General features: G+C 37.9%; 1 pseudogene; it reads right to left on the bottom strand.

The window, feature by feature from the left end:
* Positions 1-7,442: 7,442 nt before the first annotated feature.
* LOC125198189 (gallate 1-beta-glucosyltransferase 84A24-like) lies at positions 7,443-9,077 on the bottom strand (annotated as a pseudogene).
* Positions 9,078-10,510: the final 1,433 nt, after the last annotated feature.

Raw genomic sequence — 10,510 nt, 5'->3', positions numbered from 1 at the left:
AGCAGCGAGGGAGGAGGGAGAGGGCAGCGAGTGGTGACGGCAAGGACAGCCACCACCGAGGAGGATTCGACTACGTTAAGGTAATCCCAACAACCTCAACACCCATCTCCATCGCATCATGTAGATCAACCAATAGATAGCCAATAACTTAGAATCATAGAAACAAGAACTTAGAATTTTCATAGGACTCAGTGGCATAGTATCATAAGCAAGAACTTAGCAAGTTTTCAATTTGAGCAATATATCACCATAAGCCACACAAGACTCCAATGGAGAATTTCTTTTCCAAAAATAAGCTACTGCCATAACTCGAAAAAGGAGTAAGGGGTGGGGGGGGACTTAGCTTTAGTTGGGCGGAGCTGCCCGGCGACGGACGGGCAGCGACGAGCTCCGAGAGGCCCGGCTGAGCGGAGACGCTGCCGGGGCAGCAGAGTAAGGCGACGGCTGGTGTCGGCGCCGCCAAGTGAAGATGGAGAGAGGGGCGATGGCGTCGCTGCCTTCCGGAGAGAACTCGGCGGAGAGAGAGAGCCCGACGGAGGGAGTGAGCTTGGAGCCGACGGGCTGCCATCGGCGAATTCAGCCGAGAGAGGAATAGAGAGCTAGACGGAGCCAGAGGGAGCCGCCGGCGCTGGGCGAAGAACGCTCGGCCGAGGGGGGCCGAGGCGAGTTTGACGGCGACGCAGGTGAGGCGCGATCCCGCCGAGTGGAAAGGAGACGAGGTGCGAATTCGAGAGAGGAGGCGGAGCCGGTGTAGTTCCGGCAACGCAGAGAGGCGGTGATTCGCCGGAGAGACGACGATTCCGCCGGAGAGGTCGCGAGGGAGGAGGGAGAACCGCCGCTGTTCTCGTCTCATTCGAGAATCCCTAGTCTGGAAATTTGGGAGATAGGAATGTGAGAAGGGAGAAGTCACGATGGAGGAGATGCGTAAATGGGTCCCTGCTTTGGGCCTAAGGCAAATTAAGTGGCTGGGTGAAATTTAAATCATTTGGGCTAGGCCCCATAGGAATTTATTTGAGTGTATATTTTGTGATGGACTATTGGGCCAAGTGCCATTCTTTATTTAGGAGATAGAACAAAGAATAATTGGAGAAATAAGGAAGTCTAATTTTTAGAAAGTGGGCTGAGAATTCCTATTTATTGGACTTGAGAAGCTATTTGTTGGATGGGATTAATTTAAGGATTGAGTTGGAGCTCAATTAATTAATTCCCGAATAATTTATTTAGATTTTCGAAGAAGAAAAGTAGTAAAGTGTGAGACGCGAAAGCCGACCGGCGTCGCCCCGCGACGCCTTGGGCGGCCACTAAGGAAATAGGAGGAAAGAGAGATGACGTTCTCGAGCCACGAAAATAATTAAGTTTAATAAAGAAGTGCTATTAATTAAATTTCCCGATATAATTAATATGCGAGTTTCTAAAAATTTCCTAGAAGTGAACGAAGGATAAGAGAATTAATTAGGGGCATGCATTCCTATAAGTATGAGAACTTCTTGAGTCTTATTAGTACGTTGTTTGCTTTCAAAAGGCTATCTCTGCGAGTAAAGGCGGAGTGAGGAAAAACCAATTTAAGGAGTTTTAAGCGAATGAGGTGGGCTTTCTGTTAAAGTTACAGTTTTTACGAGAAGTATTTTACGTGGGCTTTCTGTTAAAGTTACAGTTTTTACGAGAAGTATTTTACGTGGGCTTTCTATTTAAGATACGATTGTTGCCTTTATGTTTAAAGTATGGTTTCTATGAAGAGTGCCAAGGCGATATGAAAAGTACAGTTTACGTTTACAGTTTCATGAACAATATTTTATGATGAGTGCTATTTACATCAAGTGAAAGTGATGTTATTTAGTTATGTGACATTATGTGTTGCTTTACGGGTACTTGTGAACTGTCAGCCTTCGTTGATATTTTGTTCGGCTTTGACCGATAGAAATGAGTTTAGTCGAAAATGTTTATGAGGAAAGGAAGTTTTTGAAAGTTATGTCAAGCCATGTTTTGTTTTGAACTTTGCCTATCTGGTTGTCTAGCAAGGGCGATGTCCCTACTAGACCAGGAGTTTGTGAATTTATTTTACCAGGAGTTGTGAATTCGTTTCACCAGGAGTTTGTGAATTTATTTCACCAGGAGTTGTGAATTCGTTTCACCAGGAGTTTGTGAATTAGTTTCACCAGGAGTTGTGAATTCGTTTCACCAGGAGTTGTGAATTCGTTTCACCATAAGTTAGCTCAGATATGGCATAAGTTCCAGGAAAATAGAACAGCAGATCGCTTTTGATAAAGACAAGGAAAATGATTTAGTGTTCTCGGATCTTTTACTTAAAATCCCGAGTTTACTTAAGAGTGACTTGACAAAATCAGTTTTTAGTAAAATATATTTCGGCACGTGTCCACTGAGTACACCAAGTACTCAGCCCTGCATATGTTTTTTTTAAAAATGTGCAGGTTGTGCAGTGATGACGGCGGGCGTGTTGAGCATAGACGATGAAGATCATTCGATAGAATAGTACTTGGATGCGTCGTGTTTCCATACACGATGTCATCTGCTCTTGACTCTTCCGCTGTTAAAGTCGAGATTTCATTCTCTTGTACCATGCACTCTGATTTTTATATATATTCCAAGTTATTTCAGTTCAAGTTCAGTTGTGCCACAGTTTTCCCCTTTCTTCCCCGCTTCTTTCATCCTTCCCTAGTCACGATCAACCGGGCTTTCTATCCTTAGAAAGTGCGGTCGTGACAAAAAAGGACGAGAGGATAGACACTTTGTGTTTGCCTACTTGCACAAGTACAGGATAGATACTTTGTGTCCCTACTAACCTACTTGTTTTTCCAGATAGTAATTGAGTCTTAGTAGAGGATAGACACTTTGTGTTTGCCTTCCCCGTGTTCGAAATCCAGTACTAACCTTTGGCTATACTATATATACTCTGTATACTTGCAGGTTTATTTAGTGCTAATAAAAAGTGCATCACTATGAAATACTAATTATATTACCTGATAGGCTTATGAGCATAAGCCTTTAACCCCCTTAACGTTCAAGTCACTGCAAATCCTTCTCCTTTTTTGCTATTGCCGATAAGCTTCTCGCTTCGTTTACTACTCACACAAAACTCATAATAATCTCATAACCTCAAATTATCCTTTAAGCTTTAACAAAACTTTTGATTCCTATATTCTTTCACTCTCAATTTTATTCCCTTAATTTTATCCAATAGTCCTCATTAACATCACATATTTATTTTCTAATCTCACATATTTGTCCTAATTTCATTTATTCATCATCTCTCAATATTAGAATGACAATTTACTACTGACACGGTAATTATTCATAGTCTAATTCCATTATGTTACAATTCACTAAATATACTCAATGATTAATAATTTCTAAATTCAATTCTAGATTACTTCCCATCCATGTCATAGTGACCACATATTTCATTTTCATACTTATTTACATCATTAAACTATCTAATGAAAATAGACAAAGCTTCTGTTACTATTCTCCTGATCACAGTATTCAATCCAATGAATATAACTTAAATAAATTCAAACATTATCAATATTATGCCTTAATTCACGGATTACTATACACAGCTTATACTTTTAAGTGAAATAATTTTTTATAATTACTAAACATCATTAGAACATTTTTCATAAATTTATGTTAATATTTATACTTTCCCCAGATCCTACTCTTATTATCAAATTGTCTAGATGAACACATCTACTACATTAATTCAATCTTCCCTTCACTTATGCATGAATGAATAACTATTTTATAATATCCCAATTACCAATACTAATCACATTTCTTTGCTTAGCATACACATTTAATTATAATTATAATCATACATCAGTCATTTCCATAACCATCCTTTATACATAAAGCAATTTCACTTTTAATAGCCTTACTGAAATCCAAAATATATCAAATCATTGTAATGAATTCTGTTAAAATAAGGTAACCCAAGACTACATATTTTCTATCAAACTAATCAAATAAATGATTCTTTTTTTTTAACCATTAGTTTTACCCTGTATAGTTTCGGTTATTTCAAGTCCCCAATATTAGCTACATTTTTCCTTTCAATTTCAGTTCTAAAACATACTTAATCACCATATACTTCTATAACTCATATATTCGTACTATAAACCATAGTAACAAATACTACTATGAATTCATAAGCAAAATGTTGATTCCCACTTAATATTATAGTTATGTCACTATGCATTCCAAAACAATAATTCACCATGACTATTAACGTCCTATAATATCATGTTAATCTATGATTCAATTCATTAGCTATATCAACCTATCATTTAGGCATCTTTATTAATTTTCCAAAATGTATTAAATCGTCACCAGTAATTCTAATAAAATTTCGTTGAGCATAAAGTCAAGCCCAAATTACATTTATGGATTCAAATAAATCATATCAAATTTATAAAAATATCAAATCCTTATTTATGTGTCTCAATATAAGTATCATAATTCAAACTATAAAATGAATATAGTCTAGGATCAAGGAATACCTCGAATAGCCGAAGTTTTCTCATACTTCCCATTGTCTCCCACTTGAAAATCATAGAAGAATTGGATAGGAAGATTTTCTTTTTTCTTCTTCTTCTTTTTTTTTATGTATATAATGTGAGGGCTAAGAGTATTAGCCAAAAGAGAGAGATGAGTGTGTGTAAATTGGAAAGGAATATTTATGTGAGGTGAAGGATACCGAGATGTTCCCCCAAGTAAATGATTCTATTTCATTTTTATATAGTTGGTAAAAAAATTCTTTATTTTATTAAGTGGTGAAAGAATTGGACAAATGGCATTGTTAGGTTTAATTTAATTATTTATTACCTCTCTAGACTATTCTACATAAATCTTGAATTTAAAAGATCTCACTTGCTAACTAAATTTTTTCGCCACATTTTAACTAGATTAAGAAAGAAAATTATTTTAGGCTATCAAATGAATTCTTAATAATATATTATGGCCTATACACTAACTCATACAAATGTCTTTATATATGTACTTAGCTTATAATCTCTTCAATTCCTATCATATTAGACTTCTAACTTTGTTAATTATTTTTGTTTCCAAAATCAATTCATGACGGTCAAAAGTCTTATATTATAACCAGTTAAACCAAAAATTATATTTTTTTTCTAGTGTCGTATTTAGGGTGTTACAAATACATTTTCTCACTTTTAACTTTTTCATTTCTCTTACTTTATTCTTTCTATTTTTTCCTCTCTCCTACTTTATAATCTTTCTATTTATCGAGCACCAAAGTGGTTCGGCAAAAAGGGAAATTTGCTCGGCATATCCCACTTTACCGAGCACTTCGCCAGTACTTTAGGTGCTTGGTATTCCCTTCGTCGGCATTTTTCATCCGAGCGCTTCTTGGTGCTCGGCTAACTGGTCAACTAACGGCAGTGGCGAGCACCTATGAGTGCTCGCTATTTTTGAGATCAAGGTTTGGATGGTGCGGGCACGTTGGTCCTTCGAGCAGGTTGGCAAGCACCTATGGGGTTGCTCGGAATGAAGCAAGAACTTATAGGTGCTCGACACTTTCGAGAGGTTAGAACGAAACCAACAAGCACGGACTTACTTCGAGCAGGTATGTGAACACATACATGTGCATGTAATGCAGCAAGCACCTAGTGGTGCTCCGTATATATATTCGAGTGAGAACTAGTTGCAGCGACCACTATAAGCAAGTTAGCGTGCACAGCCATGTGCTCGGGAAAATGGTTATTCTGAATTTTTTTTAAATATATATATTCTACAATTTTAATTATTTAAAATATAATTAGTAATAAAATAATAAACAAAGCATTAAAAAGATATGATTGTTTAACAAAATTATATAAAGATAACATTCTCTTACAAAATTACACTAAACTAAACATTTTTCATTTGTCCCATTTTTTCATTAAAAAGGCACATCATTCGATCTTCCATCTGGTGCTCACTCCTAGCCGCTTCCTCTCGCATCTGTTGCTCCCTCTAAGCCGCTTCCTCTCGCACCATTGCAATTTTCCTATCTGAATCTGCGTGCACTTTTTCATCATTATCCCGTGAATTCTTCTTCCACATTATCCCGTGAGATTCCATCATCAACCAACATCTCGAACCTATCATGTCGTGGATGATCACCGGAGAGTGAAGGATCATTTGAGAGTCTGACAGATGCTCCTTGAGCCATTTCTGCACAATAGACAAAGTATTGTGCTATCAAAATATACAAACATCTGCAGAAACATATAAAAGTAAGTTCTAAGTATCAAACTTTCGATTATCAGCCATCTTCCACCAGTGAATACTGAATACCATGACTGAGCTGTCACTTGTGTATATGATAGTACTAGAATAATATAATGGAGGTGTGAGTAATTTAATTAGATAGGTCTAAACAATATGTTTATGATGTGTTTTGTTTTGAATATATATGTGCTTGCCCAAAATCGATATAAATAAAATGAAATGTATCACTCTCTCCATTCTATAAAGATTATCTTACTTTGACCGGGTACGGATTTTAAGAAATGTAATGAAAAGTGAGTTGAAAAAGTTAGTGGAATGTGGGTCCTACTTTTATATATTAGTTTTATAATAAAATGTGATTAAGAATGAGTTAGTGGAATATGAGGTTCACTACCAAAAATGGTAAAAAGTGAATGTGACAAATTTTGTGAGACAGTCGGAAATGAAAATATAGGACAATCTTTGTGGGACGGAGGGAGTATGAGTTTTAAATCTCGAGCACAGTGTTAGTGGTTGCAATAATCCGAGCACATACCTAGTGCTCGCTATTCACGAATAAGTAATTTATTTGATATTCTAAATGAGAGAATAATATAATGGAGGTTTTAGTAACTTCAATAAATAGTTTGAAACAATATTTTTATGATGGGTTTTATTTTGAAAATATACGTGCTCTCTCAAATCGATATAAGTAAAATGAAAAATGTATTGCATGAGTATTTTTTTCCTTTTGAAATCCCGAGCACGGTGTTAGTGCTCGCAATAATCCGAGCACATACATGGTGCTCGCCATTCGTAAATAAAAGAAATTTATTTAATTAATATTCTAACATGATACTAGAATAATATAATGGAGGTTTGAGTAATTTCATTAGATAGGTTTAAACAATATGTTTATGATGTGTTTTGCTTTGAATATATATGTGCTCGCCCAAAATCGATATAAATAAAATGAAATGTATTTTTTTAATATTCTAAAATGATAGAATAATATGATTGAAGGTTTGAGTAACTTCACTGAATAGTATTGCATGAGTAATTTTTAGTATGCCGAGCACATAAGTGGGTGGTCGCTAATCACATTTTCAGTGCTCCATATAAGCGAATTACCACATTAAAATTTCATAAGGGTGAGATTGGGATATTATTGAATAAATTTATTTTGTATGTATTATCTACTGAGAAATTAGTTTTAAAGTTGAATCGTAATAGTGAGAAATTATTGTTACAAAACTTCAGTCTACGGTATATGTATTATCGACTGCTTCGAAACTAACTAAGCTACGCCAGCGGACATAATACATGATCTTAGTCCAATGATGAGCATGTCCGCACAACTTGGTCCACAAAATCCTGAATGTTCTTAGAAGACGAACCACCCTCCGCCACCGCCGCCTCAGCCGACTTCTTCCACTTGACCGCGTTCTCCCTAAATTCAGCCACCCGTGGGCCGCTGATCACCGCCTTCAAACCACTCGCCACCTCATCTCTAGTCACAATCCTCCCCTCCGCATCCCCTCTACACATCCTCACTCCAACCTTTATAAACATCCACTAGAAACTTCGCGTTGGTCACCTGATCCCCCCACTGCGGGAACGCCACCACCGGAACCCCACTCGCCAACGCCTACCGTCGAATTCCACCCACAGTGCGTCAAGAAGCAAGCCGTGGCCGGGTGGGCCAGCACCTCCTCCTGCGGGCTCCACCGCACAACCCTCCCCCTCTCCCCAGCCTCATCCACAAACCCTTCCGGCAGACTATGCGGCTCCCGCAAAACCCACAGAAATGAAACCCCCGATTTTAAAATCCCGTGCGCGATCTCGTCAACTTGCTCCTGCTTCAAATGCACAACGCTCCCAAACGAAACATACGCCACGGAGCAGGCGGGCTTCGAGTCCAGCCACTCCGTACACCTCTCCGCCGCGTAATAATCCGCTCGAATCCCCGATGCGCCGCCGGGTTCCTTGAAAAGCGGGCCCACTGTCATAATCGGCTGACAAATCCTCGACATATAATCGATAGTTTCAAGTTCCAGCTCTTGGAATGTATCCATCAGCACGCAAAAAGTCTTCGACAAGCTGCCAAACTGCCGTAAAATCGCCTTTCCCAAAAAACGGTAGGGCGAAGATGGATGCAAGAAGCTTGGAAATTCATCATGCTCCAGAACGGGTAAACTCGGAATCTCAACTCGGATATCCAACGCTTCTTCGCTGGGAAAGGCTACAAGATTATGGTAGTAATGGTAGTAAGCGGCGAAGCAAGCGCAAGACTGAACCCAAAGCATAGCGCAGGGGATTCCTAGGCCGTCCGCAACGTCGCAAACCCACGGAATGAACGGGTTGTTGATGACGCAAGAAACGGGGCGGCCGAGCTCCTCTTGTTTAACGATCATCTGCGGGAGTTTTTCCCGGCCCACGAGCTCGAGACGGGCCAGGAAGGCTTCGAGGTCGTCGGGATCGTTGGTACTGTCGTCAAAGAACCTGAAGCGGATGGTGCCGCGGCCGCAACGAGTGGGGACGTCGTCGGTGATGGTGTTTGTTTTACGGATGATTGCGCCGGCGGATTCCGGGGCGCAGAAGGAGATGGACAGGCAGGAATGGGCGAGGCGGCGGGCGAGGGCGAGGCGGAGGAGGGGGTTGATGTGGCCCTGGCCTGGGAAGGAAACCATGAAGACATGGATGGGTTTGGGAGTTTGATTGACGGAAGAGAGAGAGGTGGTCGCCATTTTCTGTATGTTTTTTGGGGTTTCTTTGTGGTGAGGAAAAAGGTTTCAATTCATTATCGGGACAACACAAAAGACTTATATAAGACGGTCGAATTACGTGAGCGAGCCGACCCACCTCCTTCTTTGTGTATTGATTTATAGCTTCAAACTATTAACTGGTTAATTAAAGAATAACTTTAGTTTATATTTCAAAACTAATTAAAGGGGTTCATTTCATAAGTGTTGCTCTTATAACTTTATCTTGCATTTGTTACTTAAAGCTACTCATGACTCAAGAATCTTATGCATCCTTTCATATTTTTCTTCCACGTTTATTTCACTTATGTTATTGGTAGTTAGATGAAGATATCATTTGACATATCTATTGACTATTCTACGTACTGAGTAATCCCTCCATTCTTTCATAGGCTTCTTTTTTCGCTCATTTTAAAAAAATTATAATAAATAGTTAAAGTAGAAAAGAATAAAGTAAGCGAGAATTATAAAGGACATAGTTCTCACTTACATTATTCTTTTCTACTTTAACTATTTATTACTCCCTTCGTTCCATAGTAATGGATCTTTTTGGCACGGGAATTAAGAAAAAATGTGTTAGGTGAGTTAAGTAAAGGGAGAGCAAAGTGGAAAATGAAAAAGGTATAGAGATGAAGAGAGAATAAAATAAGAGAGAGTAAAGAATATGTGGAAAAATGTGTTGACTCTTACTAAAACGAGAAATGACTCTATTACTATGAAACGTACCAAAATGAAAAATGACTCTATTACTATAGAACGAAGGGAGTATGATTTTCTCAAATAAGTGCAAAAAAGAAGCTAATCAGCTATGAAAAAAAAACAAAAAAAAACAAAGATAGTAGGTATTTTGAAAAGTGGGACAATTTGCAAAGGATTTAAAACCGCATGCATCATACCAAATGAAGGATCAAACCATTGGTTATTTGATTAACAATGGACGAATTTTATGTCATTCTACCGTACTTCTCGAGTTCACCTCCATTTTACTTTCAACTTTTATAGTATGGATAATTCCGCATTATTGGCATTTTAGACCGGACTTTATAGTGTTATTTATATTTGAATATCGTCAATATATGAATATTTGTAGGAACATAAAGTTAGATAGCTTTGAGGTATATTTGCACAAGCACTTCGTATTCACGAAAATCTTTAAAGACTTATACTCCTTTGGACTGCGATTAGAAGTTTATTTTTTTTCTCTAGCACGAATTTAAGAAATATGAATTGAAATTTTTAGTAATATTCGAATCTTACTTATATATATACTATTAAACATGTTACGAGTACTGTTATAAGTTAGTAGAGTGTGGAGATCTATTAAAAATGTAAAACAAGACAATAAGGAGTACTACTATATTTTGTAAACAGATATATTATCAATTTAATGACGTATACTCCTATAATTCATGTTGGAATCGTGTTTGGTCAATGGACTTTGACCAATATAAATGTGACGAGATATTTAATTTTATAAAATTAAATGCAATAGCGACGATCTACTTTTGGAATAGATG

Source organism: Salvia hispanica, chromosome 4, assembly GCF_029641045.1.
Source record: "Salvia hispanica isolate PSC_SH4W2 chromosome 4, Shi_PSC_v1, whole genome shotgun sequence".
Lineage (NCBI taxonomy): Eukaryota > Viridiplantae > Streptophyta > Magnoliopsida > Lamiales > Lamiaceae > Salvia > Salvia hispanica.
This window is presented reverse-complemented; position numbering and strand designations above follow the sequence as displayed.